The 22422-nt window shown below is 41.8% G+C and overlaps 1 protein-coding gene across 1 annotated transcript in view; it reads left to right on the top strand.

Moving 5' to 3' along the window:
- The first annotated feature begins 20958 nt into the window (after window positions 1-20958).
- LOC134218276 (probable serine/threonine-protein kinase DDB_G0282963) overlaps window positions 20959-22422 on the top strand; it is a 35747-nt gene continuing 34283 nt past the window's right edge. Inside the window, exons 1-2 of the mRNA XM_062697209.1 lie at window positions 20959-21182; window positions 21473-21983. The gene's annotated coding sequence lies outside the window, so the exon portion shown is untranslated. The remainder of the gene's footprint in view (window positions 21183-21472; window positions 21984-22422) is intronic.

Genomic DNA, 22422 nt, shown 5'->3' with positions numbered 1-22422 from the left:
GCAGCTGCAGAGCAAAGACCAAAGTGTTCGTGACGAATAAGACGATGGACTCTAAAGCTTGATCTACATAGTATTTGGCCGTTTCTTTCAAATTACTGCGGCGCCGTACCGAGTAGTAAAATACATCACATCGTTGTGGAGGGTTTGTTTAATTTATGGTGAAAGTTTCATCAGTATTGATGCTCACGTTCAAAAGTTATCGGAAATGGAACGCGAGAGTTGGGAACAAATTTTGCACAGTCACGTTGGAAATCCAACAAGGTTAGGAGGAATCATTTTCTAGTATCTAAAAGTACCGAAATTGACTGTAAAAACTTGTCAAACGTTATAGGGAAACACTATTGCTGGATCGCGTGGAACAAAACAATCGTAGAAATGGAACATACAACCAGAAACTGCTAGTGAAAGTCTGCAGAGCAGTTCGGAACAATTCTGGGATTTCCTTGAATGATTTAGCGAAAAGTTCACTGCGCCGCTCAAATAATCTGTCGGCGTGAAGGTTTCAAGTCATATGATGTCAGTAAGCGTCCCAAAAGGACCCTGAAACAGAACCTGGTTGCCAAACATCGCGCAAGAATGCTGGTCGAGCAAGTTCTGACGAAATACAATGAATGAATTATTGGCAGTGCCTGATTTTCAACCCACCACTGCCCCATCCAGGCGCTATAGTATATGCGCAAAATAGCCAGCATGAGTTAACCGCCAGAAATTTGTATGGCGAAAGACATCTAACGCGGGTTTGCTCAAAATTAGGAACTTTTCATGAAAAACTATTTGGTACCGGTTAAGAAGGATGGTGTCCGCTACTACGCCTACCAAATATTTTTTCGATTAAGGTGCTTAATTTTGAGAAATCGAACCTTAGAAGCCTTTCGCCATACTGATTTCAGAAAGTTAACTCCTAGTGTGCCGCTGTAAGCACGCTCAAAGCAGGCGATTCATTATTGGCAGTGGCTGATTTTCTACTCGCCGCTGCCACTTCCAGGCGCTATAGTATATGCACAACTAGCCAGCATGAGTTAACCGCCAGAAATTTGTATGGCTCGTTTTTTCAAAATTAAGAACTTTTCAAGAAGAACTATTTGGTACCGGTTATGAAGGATGGTGTCCGCTACTGCTTCTACCAAATATTTTTTCGATTTGATTGCTTAATTTTGAGAAATCGAACCTTAGATGCCTTTCGCCATACTGATTTCAGAAAGTTAACTCTAGTGTGCCGCTGTAAGCACGCTCAAAGCAGTCGATTCATTGACATATTTTGATGAGCAATGAAATTAATATTAAAATTGACTTTCAATTCCCGGGACACAAGTTTTACCTTGCCAAACGGAAGGGTAATGCCCCAGGAAAATTCAAATATGTATATGCAGGCAAGATTGCCCACAAATTGATGGTATGTCAAAGCATCTGCAGTTGTGGAAAGAAAACTAAAGTTTTCATCACTGGAGCGACCATAAATGGGCAAAAATACAAGGAGGAGTGTCTTCAGAAGTGATTTTTGCCATCCATTTAATTACAAGACTGTCCGGTGTTACTTTGTCCTGACAAAATAAGCTGCCATTACAGACGCGATGTAATGGCATGGTATAAACCGAATGATAATGACGTTATTGAAAAATCTATCAACCCACCAAAATGCCCAAATTTTCATCCGAACGAAAAATATTAGGCAATTATCATAGGGAAACTTGAGAAATGGTGCAAAACAATCAGAAAACCATCTTATATGGAGAAGTGGTGTGAAAAATGGCAGATTAAGTTGACCGTTCTACTGTACAAAAATGGTATTGAGTGGTATTGAGAGAGTGGTTAGAGTGGTAAGGCTGAGATTTCATCCGAAATGCCAATGAATAATTTTTCGATATTTTTTCCTTCAAAGTTTATTAAATATTATATGCAGGGATAATAAAACTTGACCCACCTTTTCATGAACTTTTTCGGCAAAGAAATGTCTAATTTCGTGCAGCCAAATTCTAAGTGGATCAAGCTTTAAGCTGTACAAGGAAGAATGTCTCAAAAACCGCGTACTAAGTTTCATGAAAGCCCATGAAGGTCCCGTGAAGTTTTGGCCAGATTTGGCGAGTAGCCACTACAGCCGGGAAGTCATTCAGTTGTACCGCGATAATAACGTAGATTTCAACAATAAAAACATAATCCACCCAACTGCCCGCAGTTCTGGCCCATCGAGACATTAAGGGCAATAATGAAGCGAAAGCCTAACAAAAGTGGATAAACGGCTCGGGACGCGACTCAGATGACCAAAATGTGGAACAAATGTGCAAAGGAAGTTGTCTCCGGAGGTGTGCAGCGCTTGATGAGGGGAATACAGAAGAAAGTGCAAATTGTCACTATAAAACTAGAAATGATTTGCATTTATATTTTTTCCTTAAAGTACAGTAAATTACCTTTGTTTTGATATATTAACCTAATTTGTATGTCAATCCGTTACCTAGATACAGATGTTTTATTATTCCGGATTCTAAATAGACATAGCTTTAACACTATGGGTCTCCGAACCTTCTATCAAAAGTTCGCTTTTAGAGTGATCCTGTAGCCTTTACGTATACTTAGTTTACGTGAAGACCAAAAAGTTGCAGGAAACGAGTAAATTTATTATGTGAATAAATATATAAATAAAAACTGATACTTAGTTGGCTCCGAGTGACAACAGCAACGTCATCTAAAGGTAAAACCTGAAACTCACTCAAGAGTTAACTTTGTCACTGACTAGCTACGAGCTTCAGTTGGATACAGAGTATCGACAAAGGAACCACACTTTCGACGATTATCAGTAGGTAGGGGAAGAGGTTCGGTTGTGGGCACCCTTTTGTCTTTGATCCATATCTTTGGCCCTAGTTGATCTTATGCCGACATTTGTATACCAATGGAAGGCTAGACTAATAACCGTACTACTAGCGGAAAAAATTGGGGTCCTCCTTAGCCGTGCGGTAAGACGCGCGGCTACAAAGCAAGACCATGCTGAGGGTGGCTGGGTTCGATTCCCGGTGTCGGTCTAGGCAATTTTCGGATTGGAAATTGTCTCGACTTCCCTGGGCATAAAAGTATCATAGTGCTAGCCTCATGATATACGAATGCAAAAATGGTAACCTGGCTTAGAAACCTCGCAGTTAATAACTGTGGAAATGCTTACTGAACACTAAGCTGCGAGGCGGCTCTGTCCCAGTGTGGGGATGTAATGCCAATGAGAAGAAGAAGTGGAAAACATAGTTTGACTTAATCGATTTGAAAAAATTTTTTTTTGGGTATTTCAATTTTGTGCTTCGGCTGTGGGCACCCTAAAAATGAAGAAGCATGAATAGAGACCACCCAGATTTTAAGAAAAGGAATAATTTATTCATTCTAATAGCCAGGAAACACTAAAAAAAATCAGATCAATGATGCCTCCATCGGTGCATTAGGGAAGATATTAAAAAAAAATCACATAAGTAAAGTCTAAAATAGCGCTTAAGGTAAATGTGTTTCAATTTTTCATTAATTTATGTTTTATTGATATACCCCACAGTCAAAAAAATACTGATTAATCACCCTAGCGATTATAGTGATTTTCTCGTTCATTACATAAATTAATATTTTGGCCATAAATTTTGATCCCATAGTCCGATCTGACCAATTTTCAAAAGGAAACAATGGGGCACGATTCCTCGTCGAAAGCAAATCAATCAACGATTTGTTTAAAAAAGTGTGGATATAATAACTAGACATACCCAAAGAACAAAAATATGAATTAGACTCATTATTTCAATCAAATGTTCAATCAAGTCAAATTATACAAGTATAAAAACTGCATAAAAACGTCATTTGAAATAAGTCAGGGGCAACCAAAACGATATTGAATGATTTGTAAATAAAATAACGGTGCCCATAACCGAACCAATAAAGGTGCCCACAAACGAATTTCGCAGCCTTTTTGGAAAATGAAGAAAAAAAAATCGTGCTGAAATTTTAATGGCAATCGTCATTTAGCCTCAAAATAGATTAAATTCACTGTATAAGTATGCATTGGAACACACTTTTAAATTAAATCACTTTAATTTATGACACTTTGAAAAAAGCAAAAAACCAGGATACTCCAATCAGTGGCGCCGGGAGTTGGTAGGATAAGTAGGACATGTCCTACGCATGAATGTTCCTGGGTAGGACAGTCAAGGCATTGTCCTACCCATGATTATGGTAAGAAAATATCATCTAGCTAATTATTTCAGTTGCAATACTCTCTGATAGGTCTGATTTTCAGGTCTACAAAAATATCAATAAATATTATGCAGCTTGACGTATGTAGTTTTGCATGAAGTAATTATCTGATTAGATGTGTGTGTTATCAATGAGGATTCTTCTTCTTTTTCTTCTTCTTAATGGCATTACATCCCCACACTGCGACAGAGCCGCCTCGCAGCTTAGTGTTCATTAAGCACTTCCACAGTTATTAACTGCGAGGTTTCTAAGCCAAGTTACCATTTTGCATACGTATATCATGAGGCTAACATGATGATACTTTTATGCCCAGGGAAGTCGAGACAATTTCCATCCTAAAATTGCCTAGACCGGCACCGGGAATCGAACCCAGCCACCCTCAGCATGGTCTTGCTTTGTAGCCGCGCGTCTTACCGCACGGCTAAGGAGGGCCCCACAGGATGATATCAAAGTTAATCAGAGTTCAAACACTAATCATAAAGGTTTCTGGGATCCTTAAGATTCTTAAAGGATTCCAAGAAATAATTTTTAATCCCAAAAGTCCTCGAAGTTGAGGTGAACCGGTCTAGGGCCGAAAACCTCATTAATAAAGACAATAAAAAAAAGTCCTCGAATATGTTTAAGGTTCTCAAGAGGCAAAAAACTAGTTGTAGGAATTTGAAATTGTGATTATTTCAAAATTCACACAATTTTTAGTCATTTATTATAATTATAGCACGTATAATTGGATTATTAGAAGCATACAGGAAAAAGATTTTCAGAAACCGGAAAGGGTTTATGGAAATCTAAGGAAAGACTTGTATCTCTAAGCCCGCATAAAATCTCGTTTGCAAGGAGTTCTGAACTCCCCAAAAGATTATTTGATGATCCTACGATTCCCTGGTAGTTCGTTACGATCTATAAAAAACTCTGAAATTAATTTAAAGTTCAAGAAGTTAGTAATCATTTCTTGAAACCATTAAAGACTTGAAGAAAATTGTGTGATCCGTGCTGAACAGAACAGAACACTTAACATCTAGCATGAGACGGACAAGACATTTACACAACACCCAGTGGACAAGTGGAGAAAGTTTTCTCCTTAACCGGGGCGGGAATCGAACACACACTCTACATCATATGTGTCTAGACGACTGACGTCGCTAGCCAGCCGTATCAGGTCAATTTTCGCCCAACAACTCATATGATGTATCTATAGTATTCATGATTCTCGACAATTCAGGCATCAACACTTGTGATACCGTCGTTATCAAAAGTTTCAGTTTAACCGCGAAACAATCTACTAGACAGCTATGTATATCGAACTTTCAAAACTCTTTCAGAAGTACTCATACAAACGTCATTCACTCCTAATCATTCAAACAGATCAAAATGTGGCACACGAAAATTAAATTCGAAATAATTTATACCTGTATTCCGCGCGCGAGGCTCAAACTCTTGTAAACTACACAAAGAAAAGTTAAATTAATAATTACGTCAAGAAAGTATAAAATCCATCATAATCAGCTAGGCGATCGTTGTAGTTGATATTGCCCAACCAACAAAAAAATAAATAAAATAAAACACACAAAAGTATCCGTTGGTAAAATTTCGTCAAAACTTAAATTAGTTAATGCTAAAAATTTGTCGGACTGGTGGATGTTTGGTTGCTCAACATTCTGGAGCGACGCTAGCATACTGTCCGCAAAACTTGCACTGGAACACTTCGGCAACAAAATGTCTTTTCTCAGTGATTAATATGATATAAAATTACTTCCATCTTCAAAAATATAACCCATAATACCAAGCAGTGATATGTCAAACAACCTCAACCTTACCTCACAGCACAATTTTATGAGCGAGCAACCAATCATCTCTACAGAATCATGCTCAATCATCTGCCAATCGCTGCAATTACGTATCACGAGGTGAATGCGTGCTACATAAACGGAAATAAAATTCGAATAACCGAAAGGAAGCGCCAGAGCAAAGTACGCGAATGAAAGTACTACAAGTGATTTATGCAGATACCGAACCGGAAAGACGGTAAACAGGGTGTATCCATTGCACCTTTTGAACAACAGTAGGGAAAACAAGACATGCTCAATGTTCATGCAGTTGCGCATAATTGATCTGAATTGGTACGCTCAGGTGCTTTCAGAATTTCTCAAATTGGCTATGTTTTCCAGGGAACGTTCATAAATGATGAACTTGCTGTACGAAGGGAAAGTATTTTTCCGGCAAGTCACATGATAATTTATAAAGAATCCAATGAGACGGAGAAAGGATAGTGTGCGCAGAATTTGCTTGGAAAATGCGACGCAGTTTTTAGGTCGCCCCTTATAAGTAACCGGTTTAAATTTTCCCAACGCATGGATTTGTCGGCATGCTTAGCCAGGCTTGTCAAAACTCCTCACACTCGCTAGAGTCAAATAAAATCATCATCAGCAAAATGCTGCCTTCGCATCCTCACAATTGAGTGGAAGCGAAAAAAAGCAGAAGTACAAAAAAACAGCGTGAGGAAAAGCAAAATAAAAACACATGTGAGTGAGGCGTCGGGCGAAAGAGCACTCATTGAGCCTCCGGAGCGACGCTTTGTATGTGAAAAAAATCTTGGAGGCTGTTTTGAGTGTAAGTGTAAGTGAGTGATGCGCCACAAGAAAAAGATGAACAGATAGACTCGCTCTTGTTTTGCGACGCACAAGCTCGGGTTTAATGATGCACAATGTTGTGAGTTTTGATGCTTATTTCTGCTCCTCAAAAAAACTCTTGCTCTTGCTCATTTTCTACTCGGCGAGGAGTTTTTGGCAAGCCTGTGCTTAGCCCGCGTGCTGAATCATTCTTCTGTTCAGCTGAACTATTCTGATTCGATCCATGAATGAGGTTGTGGGAAATTAGAAAAGTATAGTCCAATATGCGCTACTTGACTGCTTCTTTGTGTTTTATGTAGTTAATATATGAAAATACATTTAATTTGTTTTAATATGTGAATCCTATATGAGGAGAATATACGGGTTTGACGGATTGTGTAGAATATTGTAAAAAATTTGCCCAAGCACTAGAATGTTCAAATTTACATCAACAAGAGTATGGTAAGCATTCTTCAACAGTTATGCGGAAGTGGAGAAAACGGCCTTAATATAAATAAACATGATACTATTATTTTATTATTAAACTTTTCTTCTGGATGCAGATTAGACCGTTTCCCCCCGGTTTGATAAGGTAAAATTATGGGTATTTAGACAAGCTGGATCGCTCTAGGGGTGGTCGGCTTACATTTGTTAACGTGGAGAAAACATTTGTATGGATAATTGATTCGAACATGTGTTTAACTTTTCTTTTAGTTACGTGTGCTCACCACGTTCGTCCAATCAGCATTACTGGTTCCGGTTTCACGTTCTCCCAGCAGCAGCGCTACTTTTGGCCCCGTTCTGCTACGCCCGAAATCGGCGCTGCAATGATCCCAATAGGAAGTAGGATGTTTGTTAAGTGTCTTCTCTCCTCATCCCGCGTATCAGATACGGGGAGCACTTAGATTCTCGGGCATTGAAATAAGAGGAAGTACATCATTTCCGAGCCGCTCATTAGAGATCTAGCTCGAGGTATGAAATAGTTATTACGTTCAATGCAAAGCAATATTGTTTAAGCATACCCGTCTTACCGGCAGCCGTCATTTCGGTTGTGGACCAGATGGTTCTAAGATCGTCATTCGACGGGGTTACTGCACTTGCCTATGGTGATTCGGAAGTGCAACGGGCTCCGAGAAGAAGAAAAAAAAAACGGTTCCAAACTGTTGTTTGGGTCGCTAAGCAGATGATGGATGGGTTGTTGAACGATTGTAGAGGAATTTCGAAACATGGCAAATATTGACGTCAGCAGTGTACATACGTGCGTGAATGCTGCCCGGTGATGGATGTCGGTCTGTTGACGATGGCAGGTGGTAATGCACCTTGAGACGCCATGGCGTCTGCTAATGCGGGCTTTCTTTTTCTTTATCGTCATTATTTGTAAAAAAAAAACATATTGAAACCTCATTACCAAATCTACTCCACAAAATAATAAAAATATTACAATTATAATAATTATTATAATTTTCTTACTAATTGATTTAAAAAATCTAGTTAATTATCTGCTTCCAAATTAATCCACCAGTGACGTGAGAAGTTCTTGTTTACAAAAGCAGTTACGCCGTTTTGAAATGTTGGTGCCGAGTTTATGGTTTTGATCAAATTTTTTTCATTTTTTTTTCTTAAAAATTACTTTTAATTGAAAGACAAACAAATTTTCAATAATCACAGATTTACTGAATTCTAATTCATTATGGGAAGTCATACTATCTGCTAGACCACAGTAAATTACGACCATGGTTTCCACCCAATCTGGCATTCCGATATCCACCAAAGAAGCTGAAAGCAGAACTGACGCCATGGTAGGCAAAGGATCAGAGATAAATGGCCTGGAGTGTATGTTTATAAGTTTAATTATGAAAAATGATGTGAGTTCTATTTTCGTCATTAATACGGTAAAGCGTGTTTTGCCAACTGTTCCCAGTTGTGCGTACTTGCATATGAATACGCGCGTACCCCTAATTTCTGTGATTGGGCGATCATTACGCACACATCACCCTCTCTCTCTATTGGCATTTTCTTCAAAAGAAGCAGTTTACGTCTTTAGTTTTACCGATGGTTTCCAAATTGTTCAACATTTTTCAGCAGTGCGTATATCGGAAGTTAATCAGAGCAGCAGAGGTGATTTTAATTTTTAATAACCCAACATATGGAGCACACCCATGCAAGAGATTCTTTCATTACCATATCGCCGACCGGGTGAAGCAATAGCAAGCCCGTCTAATTCAATTTCCATTAAGGTGAGCTAAAAAAAAGATAGTGAACCAGTATTAGGAAGATAAGAAGATTTCTACTTGGTTGCTGACGACTACAAAAAGTAACAAGAGCAATGTTAAAGAAGCAATCAACAACGTACATAATTCTGGGATTTCTGATTTTAAATCAACTTAAATGGAGTGTAGCCACCATCTGCTTTCACCACTTGTTGGTATAAACAAGGAAAGGAAAATGTCCACCTGCAACACTGGGAAAACACTTTTGCGGGGTTTGTTAAAAAGTAAAATGCTATGGCAGATGCTCAAATTGCCTGATTCGGATCAAAACTGGGTAGGGGTAGTTCAAACTTTGAAAATATTCGATTAGATCAACTAGGGTGGTGAGGGTGAATTAGACAGTCTAAGAACCGCTGCTGTTTATATAGTGGCTACCAAGAAAATGATTTTTCAATGCAGATGTGTTGAAACTTATCGGATATCAAAGCCTATTGTAGAAAAATATTAGGAAAATATCAAAATATAAGGTTAAAATACTTCAATCTTCCATTTACTTCCGCTATATTCAATAAAATGGAAGATTGAAGTATTTTAACCTTGTAACATTTTCCCCTAAGACGCTCAATATTAATTATTTCATATCAAAATATGTTACACTGATCATTTAAAAATAGGTAGTCCAAAATAATTCTGGTTTGTTCAGGGCGGGGTTAAATGTTCAGGCAATGGTGCAAAGCGACAAAATCTTGTAAATAAGTTGGTCAATATATTTGAAACTGTAGTAACATTAATATTATTATTGTTTATTATTAATAGTCAAAATATTACTTGAAGGTTATAATCCTTTTATTTTTTCACAAATAAGCAGACGTAACTCTCTTATGTTTGTTATAAATATAATAGCCCTGTTTGTCTGTCCGATGACTAGCCAACCAGACGCAGCACGCGGGGAAATTCTCACAAAAAATTAAATATTTGACACTTCAATTCTTTTTTACTATCAGATGCAGAAAACAAAACCAGTGACGACCTTAGACAACCAGACACAGCATTTGATGAAAAAAATCACACTGTTGTCTGTGTTGAAAATTTTGATTGAAAAAAAACTTGCCACTGGCGCTACTGCGTCGATAAATAAACTAGTTTGTTGTAGATTATCATTTGAAGTTGATTCCAGATATTCTTCTGGTACTTCTAAATCTAATAATCTAATCTAATCTAATTTCATACTTGCGCAGCCAATACTTGAAGGCATCCTGGAAAATGACGGTTCATAAATTCCGTCATTTTTCTTTTCATACGGACAGGACAACTACGCAGTATGTACCGAAGAGATGATTTCTAGATACTGAGCGACTTCAGAATTTGTAAACCCTTAAAGTCGATCCATACCATGAAATCGAGGGGCAGGAATAAAGCGTGGACCTCCCGTACCAAACGCTTCCTGTTAGTATAAATAGTAATCGAATTTTTCGTTGGGAGCGAAGCTATTTGAAAGTTATGAAATGCTCCTTTCGGCTTAGCTTCTTTCCTCGGTGACAGATGTGATGACAATTCTGAACATGAAAGAAGTACTAGCACAACATTAGAAGATTGGTCACTTTAATTATACTCATGTTATTTTTGAAATGCTTTTCCAGACTGCTATCAGAAATCAAGGGGGGTTTAATCCTTGATTCCAATCTAAGAAAAATATTACAGGGACATGAGTATTATTAATTGCGGTCGGGAAGCATCTAGGAAGTTGGAAGGAAGGACCCGAGCAACACACATGTTGTAAATCAGTCTATTATACTCATATAAGACTAAATTTGGTCATATATGAGTTATATCAACCAAATCAACGTGAATTGTGCTGCTAGGGGATTAGTGTAGTATTTACTTAATGACTTATCGACAATATCATAAGCACTACAGAATTGGGAATTGGGGAAGGTTTTCGTTGGGTCAGGATTTGCCTGTATCTGGTAATGTGACCGTGGTAGATCTTACCCCGTAACACACCACGTAAAGGTGTCTACCCAATATTACGGGAAGGAATAACATGGTGGCCTTCTAAACGATTAAATTCGCCCATCACTTTTTCACAGACTCACGGACAGACTCAGAATCAAGGTTATTTCTTACGTTTGAATCACGAAAAAAACATTCCTTTGATTGCCCTTGCTAATAATTTGTTTAAGCCTACACTGTTGGACATACACTGGCCGGCATAATACAGTGCCCACTTGTCACAAAAAATCAAAGAAAATTTAGATGGTATTTAAAAAAAACTGCGAAAGTTCGGGTTATTCGAGAAAGTGATGAATTCCAACCGTGTAAAAAAATGGAACATTGAAAACTACAACTTTTGGTGCACAACTGTAGTACAGGAATCTTTAGCAAACTTTTTTGTATTGCCAAAATACAAGTTTTTGTTGAACATGTGAGTAGTCTTCATCTACAACCTACAGAATAAAAAAAATGGCAAATAAATCATTTTGGTATTAACGTAATATGTTCTTTTACCCCGTGAAATTTTCAGAAAAATCGGTAAACGGTCAACCGAGATCTAGAGATCTAAAGTAGTATAAAAAACGGCAAGTGGGCACTTTATTATGCTGGCCATTGAAATTATATATCATATTTTCATTGAATTGCTCTTATGCTAAGACATGTTCAGCATAAGGACTATTGTGTGTGTGATTCATCCTCTATCCCTCACCCAGCCGGGGTGGTGAACAAGTAGTACTGCGAATAATTTGATCAATTCTCATGCTCCGTAATGGTACCCTTTTTGTTATGAACGCTAGTAATATAAAAAGGATTTACATATGGAGCAAAAAAAGTGTCTTCAGAATGTGTAGGTGATTGGGATGTACTAGTTCTTCATAACAGGTACAGGAAAACATCACAAGGACGCCCATATTCGCACTAACTACTCAGGGAATAGAAGGCCTAGAAGAGCCACCGCTGCCAACTAAAGCGTGAACCGGATACCTGGGACTCCCACAATATCTGCGGCAATAGCAGCATACGATGCCCTTTGTGTATTTATTTTTTATTGATGCTTGATTTTTTTAAGCATCTGGAGGATGCATGAGAAAATAATTGGAACTTGCTCACCGAATTCATTTGTCTATTTTCCAATCAGCTAGTCTTCAAAAAGACTGTAGAACCAAAACGTCACAATCATCAGCGGAAGCTAGCAGCAACGGGATATCCATCTTAGGTTAAATGATTTCGTTTTCGTTCTAATTGATACTGGACCACACCGTTCGACAATGTGGGAGCTTACATTTTTCCGCCGGACAAGGAAGTTTCTTCAATACCGCTTCCTTGATTAATACCGGTGTCCGAATCTGAAATTTCGAAAGAGTCATCTCTGTATCAAACTTGACTGGGGACGTAACTCGTCCTGGGGACGAATGCTGGCTGCTGATTTGTCTTCCTCTCCACCCTCTCACCCTCTCCCTTTCCGGCACTGGGCGCTGACGCTTCAAAACTGGTTGCTTTGCAAACGGGTTGTGAGTCATGGCCTACGGATGCTCAATTCAAATTATGCCGCATTAGCGCGGTTGCGTATGGCGGCGAGTCACGTGATATGTAAGATCGATAAAATAGATATCGGCAATGGATGTTATGCATATTACACACTGCCTTCAGAAAGATTCACGGTTGAAAAATTTGTTAAGTAGCAAGATTGTAATTTGATTTCTTTGCGAAATTATTATTTGGTTTCCTTACGCACACATGAATTTTTCCAAAATTTAAGTTGAGAATACTTACAGATGAGAAAATTGTATAAAATTTCTCTCAAAACTGTGATAAATTCTTTCATTCATTCATTCATTCCACAATATGACGCCACAATACACGGTTCGAGGCCGCATCTCTCCATCCTCGAATACGCCCCCCGCTCGCCAAGTCGTTTTGCACCTGGTCTGCCCATCTCGCTCGCTGCGCTCCACGTCGTCTCGTACCTGCCGGTTCGGAAGCGAACACCATCTTTGCAGGGTTGCTGTCCGGCATTCTTGCAACATGCCCAGCCCATCGTACCCTTCCGACTTTAGCTACCTTCTGGATACTGGGTTCGCCGTAGAGTTGGGCGAGCTCTTGGTTCATTCTTCGCCGCCACACACCGTCTTCTTGCACACCACCAAAGATGGTCCTAAGCACCCGTCTCTCGAGTAATCCGAGTGCATACAAGTCCTCTTCGAGCATTGTCCATGTTTCATGTCCGTAGAGGACAACCGGTCTTATTAGCGCCGTGTATATGACACATTTGGTGCGGTGGCGAATCTTTTTTGACCGCAGTTTCTTCTGGAGCCCGTAGTAGGCCCGACTTCCACAGATGATGCGCCTTCGTATTTCACGACTAACGTTGTTGTCAGCCGTTAGCAAAGATCCGAGGTAGACGAATTCCTCAACCACCTCGAAGGTATCGCCGTCTATCGTAACACTGCTTCCCAGGCGGGCCCTGTCGCGCTCGGTTCCGTCCACAAGCATGTACTTTGTCTTTGACGCATTCACCACCAGTCCAACTTTTGTTGCTTCACGGTTCAGGCGGGTATACAGTTCTGCAACCTTTGCAAATGTTCGGCCGACAATGTCCATGTCATCCGCGAAACAAATAAATTGACTGGATCTGTTGAAAATCGTACCCCGGCTCTTCGCATGACACCTTCTAGCGTAATGTTGAACAACAGGCACGAAAGTCCATCACCTTGTCTTAGTCCCCGGCGCGATTCGAACGAACTGGAGTGTTCACCCGAAATCTTCACACAGTTTTGCACACCATCCACCGTTGCTTTGATCAGTCTGGTAAGCTTCCCAGGGAAGCTGTTCTTGTCCATAATATTCCATAGCTCTACGCGATCTATACTGTGGTATGCCACCTTGAAATCAACGAACAGATGGTGCGTTGGGACCTGGTATTCACGTCATTTTTGAAGGATTTGCCGTACAGTAAAGATCTGGTTCGTTGTCGAGCGGGCGTCAACGAAACCGGCTTGATAACTTCCCACGAACTTATTCACTAATGGTGACAGACGACAGAAGATAATCTGGGATATCACTTTGTAGGCGGCATTAAGGATGGTAATCGCTCGAAAGTTCTCACACTCCAGCTTGTCGCTTCTCTTGAAGATGGGGCATATAACCCCTTCCTTGCACTCCTCCGGTAGCTGTTCAGTTTCCCAGATTCTGACTATCAATTTGTGCAGGCAAGTGGCTAGCTTTTCCGGGCCCATCTTGATGAGCCCAGCTCTGATACCATCCTTGATACTTAATACTTGATGGGCTACAGCTCTTCGATGAACCTACACCGAATGGATTATCCTTTTTCAGTGGACTCGATCCTGGGCCAATCGTTTCAAGTCGCCCTGAACATTGAGCGCCCTCAGGTCCTTTTTAACTGCAAAAAGCCATCGTGTACACGGCCTTCCACGAAGCCTGCGGCCTCTCCCGGGTGCTCTACTAAATATTATCCTCACCTTATACCATCCTTACTAGCTGCTTTATTGATCTCTAGCTGTTGGATGGCATCCTCAACTTCCCTCAAGGTGGGGGCTGGTTGGCTTCCATCGTCCGCTGAACTGACTTGGTCATCTCCTCCACTACCTTGACTTTCACTGCGTGTACTCTCAGCGCCATTTAAATGTTCCTCGTAGTGCTGCTTTCACCTTTCGATCACCACACGTTCGTCCGTCAAGTAGCTCCCATCCTTATCCCGGCACATTTCGGCTCGCGGCACGAAGCCTTTGCGGGATGCGTTGAGCTTCTGGTAGAACTTGCGTGTTTCATGAGAACGGCACAGCTGTTCCATCTCTTCGCACTCCGCTTCTTCCAGGCGGCGTTTCTTCTCCTGAAAAAGGCGGGTCTGTTGTCTCCGCTTCCGTCTATAACGTTCCACGTTCTGCCGGGTACCTTGCTGCACCGCGACCGCCCGTGCTGCGTCCTTCTCCTCTAGAATCTATCTGCACTCTTCGTCGAACCAATCGTTCCGTCGACTTCGTCCCACATTCCCACTCTTCCGGCAACGCTGCCTTGAGATGCTGCGCGTATGCAGTGGCGACATCAGGTTGCTTCAGTCGCTATAGGTCGTACCGCGGCGGTCGTCGGTACCGAACATTGTTGATGATGGATAGATTTGGGCGCAGTTTAAGCATCACCAGATAGTGGTCAGAGTCGATGTCCTGACGTCGATAATATCGGAGAAGTGCCGTCCATCAATCAGAACGTGGTCGATTTGTGATTCTGTCTGCAGTGGTGATCTCCAGGTGTACCGATACGGAAGGCTGTGTTGGAAGTAGGTGCTGCGAATGGCCATATTCTTGGAGGCGGCAAAATCAATTAGTCGTAGGCCGTTTTCGTTCGTCAATCGGTGAGCGCTGAACTTCCCAATAGTCGGTCTAAACTCCTCCTCTTGGCCAACCTGAGCGTTCGAATCTCCTATGATGATTTTGACGACGTGGCTTGGGCAGCTATCGTACTCACGTTCCAGCTGCGTCCTTATCATCATCAGTGCTTCCGGAGTGTGGGCTATGGACATAATCAACGTTGATTATGCTGAAGTTGAAGAACCGGTCTTTGATCCTCAAACTGCACATTCTCTCGTCAATCGGCCACCATCCGATCACGCGCCTTTGCATATCGCCCATTACTATGAAAGCTGTTCCCAGCTCGTGTGTGTTGCCGCAGCTCTGGTAGATGGTATGATTACCTCTAAACGTTTGCACCATTGATCCCTTCCAACAAACCTCCTGCAGCGCTACGATGCCGAATCCACGGTCCTTGAGCACATCAGCGAGTATGCGTGTGCTTCCGATGAAGTTGAGAGACTTGCAGTTCCACGAACCGAGTTTCCAATCGCTGGTCCCTTTTTGTCGCAGTGGTCTTCGCCGATGGTTCTGGTCCGTACTCTCTTGTTGATTATTCGTTGCGTATGATTTTTTAAAGGCTGGCTTGCAGGGCCTGACACCAAACCCCCTAAATTTCCGGAGGACCATTCCTCCTTATTTCCGGTGGACCATGGTGCACAGTTTCACTTAGAGTCCCTCGCTGGCACTCGGACGATGATCAGCCGCCCGTAACATGGAGAACAGACGCTGTTGTGAGCCGATCCTGACATGAAGCACAGACGCTCAATAAGATTTGCACCTCCGGAGAGGAGCAACCCTCCCCCTTCCCTGTCAGCATACGACCATAGTTCCCAGCGGGATTGGTTACCCGATCTTCCCTAAGGTTGCTCGTATCTCGGCCAGCACCGCGGGGAGGTAGGGATAGGAGTTGCTGGGTAAGAGGCTAAGGACCGCGAGATGGGGTCTATTTTATTCCTTCAGGTACGCGAAGTACCAATGAAACACTTTACCGTGCATTTGCCGTGCCTTTGTCTCACGTTTTTTATGATTAGATCTAACAAACCAAGCTAAAGTTAATAGAGACAAGAGGGTTTTCATTGTAAGCAATTGCATTTTAGCTCAGCCAGTTCAATTTAAAAATTATATCATTATCGTATATTAGTCATTATCGAAATCAAGCACATAGCGGGACTGATATGCGTTAAAATACTAAGCGAATATTATATTTCTCGTCAAAACAGTTCCGCTAAACTATTTTAATGGCCATGGTCGCGAATTCTATTTTCGTTTCTACTAGCTGCTTTCTTGATATACTTGGTTTTTCATCATGTGCCATCTCTATTTTATCTAGTTATCTCTAGTTTTGGGCGCAGTTTAATCATCACCAGATAGTGGTCAGAGTCGATGTTAGCGCCACGATATGTCCTGACGTCGATAATGTCGGAGAAGTGCCGTCCATCAATCAGAACGTGGTCGATTTGTGATTCTGCAGTGGTGATCTCCAGGTGTACCGATACGGAAGGCTGTGTTGGAAGTAGGTGCTGCGAATGGCCATATTCTTGGAGGCAGCAAAATCAATTAGTCGTAGGCCATTTTCGTTCGTCAGTCGGTGAGCGCTGAACTTTCCAATAGACGATCTAAGCTCCTCCTCTTGGCCAACCAGAGCGTTCAAATTTCCTATGATGATTTTGACGTCGTAGCTTGGGCAGCTGTCGAACTTGGAACGTGAGTTCGACAGCTGCCCAAGCTACGACGTCAAAATCAGAATGCGTCCTTATCATCATCAGTGCTTCCGGAGTGTGGGCTATGGACGTTGATTATGCTGAAGTTAAAGAACCGGCCTTTGATCTTCATCCTGCACATTCCTTCATTGATCGGCCACCACCCGATCACGCGCCTTTGCATATCGCCCATCACTATGAAAGCTGTTCCCAGCTCATGTGTGTTGCCGCAGCTCTGGTAGATGGTATGATTACCTCTAAACGTTCGCACCATTTTCTTTTCCAACAAGCCTTCTGCAGCGCTACGATGCCGAATCCACGGTCCTTGAGCACATCGGCGAGTATGCGAGTGCTTCCGATGAAGTTGAGAGATTTGCAGTTCCACGAACCGAGTTTCCAATCGCTAGTCCCTTTTCGTCGCAGTGGTCTTCGCCGGTGGTTCCGGTCCGTACTCTTTTGTTGATTGTTCTTTGCGTGAGTTTTTTTGGCTGGCTTGCATGGCCTGACACCAAACCACCTAAATTTCCGGAGGACCATTCCTCCTTATCTCCGGTGGACCATGGTGCACAGTTTCACTTAGAGTCTCGCTGGCACTCGGACGATGATCAGCCGCCCCTAACATGGAGAACAGACGCTGTTGTAAGCCGATCCTGACATGGAAAACAGACGCTCAATAAGATTTGCATCTCCGGAGAGAAACAAAGCCCCCCTTCCCTGTCAGCATACGACCATAGTTCCCACAGGGGGTTGGTTACCCGATCTTTCCTAAGGTTGCTCGTATCCCGGCCAGCACCATGGGGAGGTAGGGCAGCAACTCCTGCACGGGTAAGAATCCGTTCCCAGAAATGAGAAAATAATTCGTGAATCCGTCGAATCCGTCGTGTTTCATGCTTTGAAAATACACCATGAATATAAATCATGATTTCATGATTTGCGTTACATTTTGGTTGTTAAGATCGGCAGAATAAAATAAAAGTTCAACAGGGGATTTGAACTCGAGTACACTAAACAAGAGTCCGGCGTGCTACCTCTCAGCCGTTCTTACTTCTTGCGAATGGAGTGTTCGAAGTATAACCGGTTATGCATACTGTCGACTGATGAGGATTGCCTAGTACCATGAATAATGTTCCTGAAATCATAAATTATAATCATGGTTTAATGAACTGACCTGATTCATGATTGCATGATTTTTTATTCATGGTTGTGGGTATGCATTTGTTTCCGTGTGGTAAGAGGCCAAGGACCGCGATATAGGGTCTATTTTATTCCTTCAGGTGATAGATTCATTTTTTTATTTCTCATGATTGTTATCAGAATTGTAACGACCCAGAGACTCTTGTAGTTCGTTGACCTGCTCCAGAATGATGCGGAGAGTGATAATATGGTTCACACAGAATCTTCAGGCCTGCTGCCGCCGGAGGGTGGCATAGATCTCTTCGACATCCAGGCTACGATAACTGTGCATTGAACTTTGAGAACGGTGTACAGCAACCTAATGCCTCGTCAGTTAGCCAGTTATCGCACACAGTTAGGCCAAAACCTTAGGGGCTTTGTTCGATTTCATGCATTGGATGGCCGTTTGAATCTCTAGCAATGATGGAGATTCAATATTATTGGTTCGTGGTCGGATCCTAGGCAGATCATGCCGAGATGTAGCAACTTAGCTAGCACTTGAAAAAGTTGTACGAAGTGCTCGCTGGTCAATTGGATCGGCCAGTAGCTGACCGTTCGAGTCTTTCACAGGCATCGTTACATTCGTCTTCGCCCGTGATATATTGTAGAGGGGGCGAATGTCTCTGATTGCTGCGGTGGCTCTCTCTCCTTAATCGGTAAAACAGTCCGCCCGCGCTCGCTTGTCCAGTAGTTTAAGTCAAACTACCTAGTGCCAAGTGCGTGAGAACAACTTAATTTTGAGTAAACTTTCATTTTTGTGTATTTATTTTGTTCGTGTCATTATCCACTGAATTTATTTTCATCGAGATGTCTTCCTCCTGTTGACTGTGCTCGCATCCATCGTCACTAGTCTCAGAAACTAGGTACAATGAAGCACATTTCGACATTGTTGTTTCAAAAGGGCGAAAGTCGCAAACGTAAACATTGACTTCTTCTGCTGATTTCTGGAATATTAGAGACTACTGGCGGTATTTTCAACTTCCGTTCGATAGAAGTTCCAAGCAATTGTTAGTTGGGAGCGGTCCTAGTTGTTGAGGAGTTTGCAGCAAAAAGCATTGTTTACGTTTGCGACATTGGCCCTTATGAAACAACAGTGTCGATTTCAGCTATTTAATACTCACTGAGCACTTTAGTGAGTAACACCTGTGGTCAAAATATTTCAGAAATTTTAAATACGAACTGAGCACTTTTGCGAGCACCACGCCTGCTCAAATTGTTTTAAGGATTTAGATATGCATCGAGCTAGGCTGACCATACGTACCGTATTTAACGGGACAGTCCCGTTTATTAGATCTTATTGTGCTGTCCCGTCGTAATTTAAAAAATCCTAAATTTGTCCCGTTCCCGCTAAAACCCATCACCTCAAACTTCAACGGGTCCAAAACAAATTCCTGATGATGATCCTCAACACTCCTCCCAGGACAAGAACATCCGAGATCTACCTTCTGGATTACATGAACGCTTTGGTGAGTGTTTAGGGTTCGTTGCACCATATCCGATCATGCTGCTATTAGGGCACTTGTCGTTGTAAATATTGAGTGTAAATATGTAGTTGGTTTTTCAGATTGTAGAAATAAAACGAATTTAAACAAAAAAACGGGAGTTGGAGGTTATGCATAAATGATTCTTTCCTACTGTCAACAAGTAATATTATCCCCAGTAACATTTTGGTTTTATAATGGTTTTAAGGCACTCTTGTACAGCAAAAAATGGGTTTCAAGAACGTTATAAAACTAAAAATGTTACTTGGGATCATTAATCCAAAACTGCAATCTTGGGGGGCCAGTATTGGTAATTCTACTCTAATTGTTTGAATACCCTGATATTGGGACGCCTATTATTGTATCGGTCCTCTATCGGGTTATCGACTCTTACAATCTTTCAATATCAGAATGATTCAGCAATATTGAAACAAATAAATAAGATAAACTATAATTTTGAGCACAACACTGAAAAATAGTCACTTTCAACCACCTTCTCATCCTTCTTGATGAGCTCTCAACAAAGTTTCCATAAATCATAACTGATTGCAACATCCCCCACCTTGACGTTGAGTTCTCCCCTATATATGTACATATATGTTGTACATGTTTTACAGTTTGTAAATATAAACGGGGTTATGTTACAATCACCTGTTTTAAGAATCAGCTGCGCATGATTCAACAAGGCATTCTTCGCTAAATGCTTTGAATGCCATTATCATTCCATAACACTAACCATTACAATTTTCAGCCTCTGAATGGGTAGTATTTACGGGATTGCACGAGATGCTATTTCTTCCCGGTCGGGTAGCCGGACGGTTGCGGAAAAGAGAGATCACCATCCCTGTTTTCTAACCATGCGAATCAAAATCCGATCGGATCAGCATCTCCGAAGCAAAGCAACACTAGAAGCAAACTATGCACGCAGTAAACAAATCGATCTGGAATGGGCGATCTCTGCATTCCTTTTTCTCCGGTGCAGATCCGAAGAATTGTACCCGCGCACGCACCACTCCTCCCAATCGCACCTCACGGCCTCTATTCCACAGAAAATAGAGGAGGCATACCGAAAAATAAAAATCAATTTTAGTCATTAGTAATATTTTATTACGATCGAGCAGCAGCAGCAGTAGGCTGGGACGATGGAGCAGAACCGGCAGAAAGAGCGAGACAGAGAGGGCGAGGAGCTAAGGATCTAACTAGTGGTGCAGCTTATGGCAACACACCTCATCTTCGAATTCAATATTTTGGCACTTTTCGGGTTGCTGTGATCGTCGATAGGCGTGCAAGTAACGAAAATAGTTGGGATTCATTGCTCGGCCGGAGTACATCGCAATCGCAGGCAGCCTCTCGCCTGCAGCCAACGATCGTTATTTGTTTCGTCGATATTCGTCGGATTAGGTGCGATCGCGCGTGCTTCTCTCTGTACTTACGATTGGTTGGTTGGAGGTGTTTTTTTTCGGCCGGGATCTGTACGTGCACACATAATACACAGATTTGTGGTGACTGATGACTGGTTTTTGTGTATTGTTACCCGCTAACCGAAGCAGCTTGTCGTTAGTTCTTTTTACTGATGTTGGTTCCTTCTTTTTTGGCACTTCAATTGGATTTGAACCAATGTACTTGTTGTGAGTGGAGCAAGTTGCGATCGGGGTTCGGTCTTTTTCGAGGTGCGCTGGCCTGTGGCAGAGAGATGCTGCGAGTAGAATTAACGCGCGCGTCTTCCAGATAAAGTGGTGATTCTTAAGATAAATAAGTACGAAGAGTCTGTATTTGTTGACGGATGTGCCGAAAGTTGGGGTGAAGTCACGGCTCGCCAAATATCGCCGAGAGAGCTCACGTGCTGAATTGCGTTAGTTACGAGTCCTGCCTAATCACACCGACCAGAGTGCTGGAAAAGACTATCCCATCAGCGAGAAGAAGATCAATAGAAGTGCGGTATTTAACAGAAACACTCGTTTACTAGCTGAGGAATTTCGAGTACCCAGTGTCGAGTGTCAAGGGTCGGATTAGGTTTCGGATTAAAGTGAGTGCAAAGAAGAACAACAGTGGAAAACAACAAAAGATTTAAACGCTCGTCCCGAGAGCAGTGTGGCGAACCTTAGCTTAGGTTCAACGGAAACCCAGGAACACGTGCTATTCCTTCCACGCTCAAAGTCCGGATTCTAAAGGGGATAAATTGTAGCCGCCGAAAAAAAAATGATGTCATTAAACTAAACATCGCCAGCAAAAATCGAAGGTGCGTATGACGCTGATGGTAACTCTTAAAGCGTTATTGAACATATTATACCCCGTCATTAATTCAAATAGACAACTTTTTTTGCCCCCGCTTGCGCTCTTCTCGTTTTTCGGTCACATCGCCCTGCTGCTGTGGGTACACTCTTGTTCGTAGGTTTTAGGTCAACCCCCTTTTTTTCATATTGTTCGTCCCCGTCGGTCTATTTCCCCACGAGTGCTTATTACCTATGCCAAAGAGATGGATCTTGCCTGGATCCTTTATTAAATCCATCAACACAGTATACGAGGGATAACTAGTTAGTCAGCACTTAATCATTTTAAAAGATACAAACGGTTTCGACTAGAATTGAACCCAGGCCTTTTGTAATAAGAGGAAAGCATGCTTACAACTTCCTCCACTTTCTACAGTCTCCCGACGGTCGCTAAAAACATTGTTGCAT

This window comes from Armigeres subalbatus, chromosome 2, assembly GCF_024139115.2.
Source record: "Armigeres subalbatus isolate Guangzhou_Male chromosome 2, GZ_Asu_2, whole genome shotgun sequence".
Lineage (NCBI taxonomy): Eukaryota > Metazoa > Arthropoda > Insecta > Diptera > Culicidae > Armigeres > Armigeres subalbatus.
The sequence above is the reverse complement of the archived record's forward strand: the minus strand, read 5'-3'. Positions and strand labels throughout refer to the sequence as shown.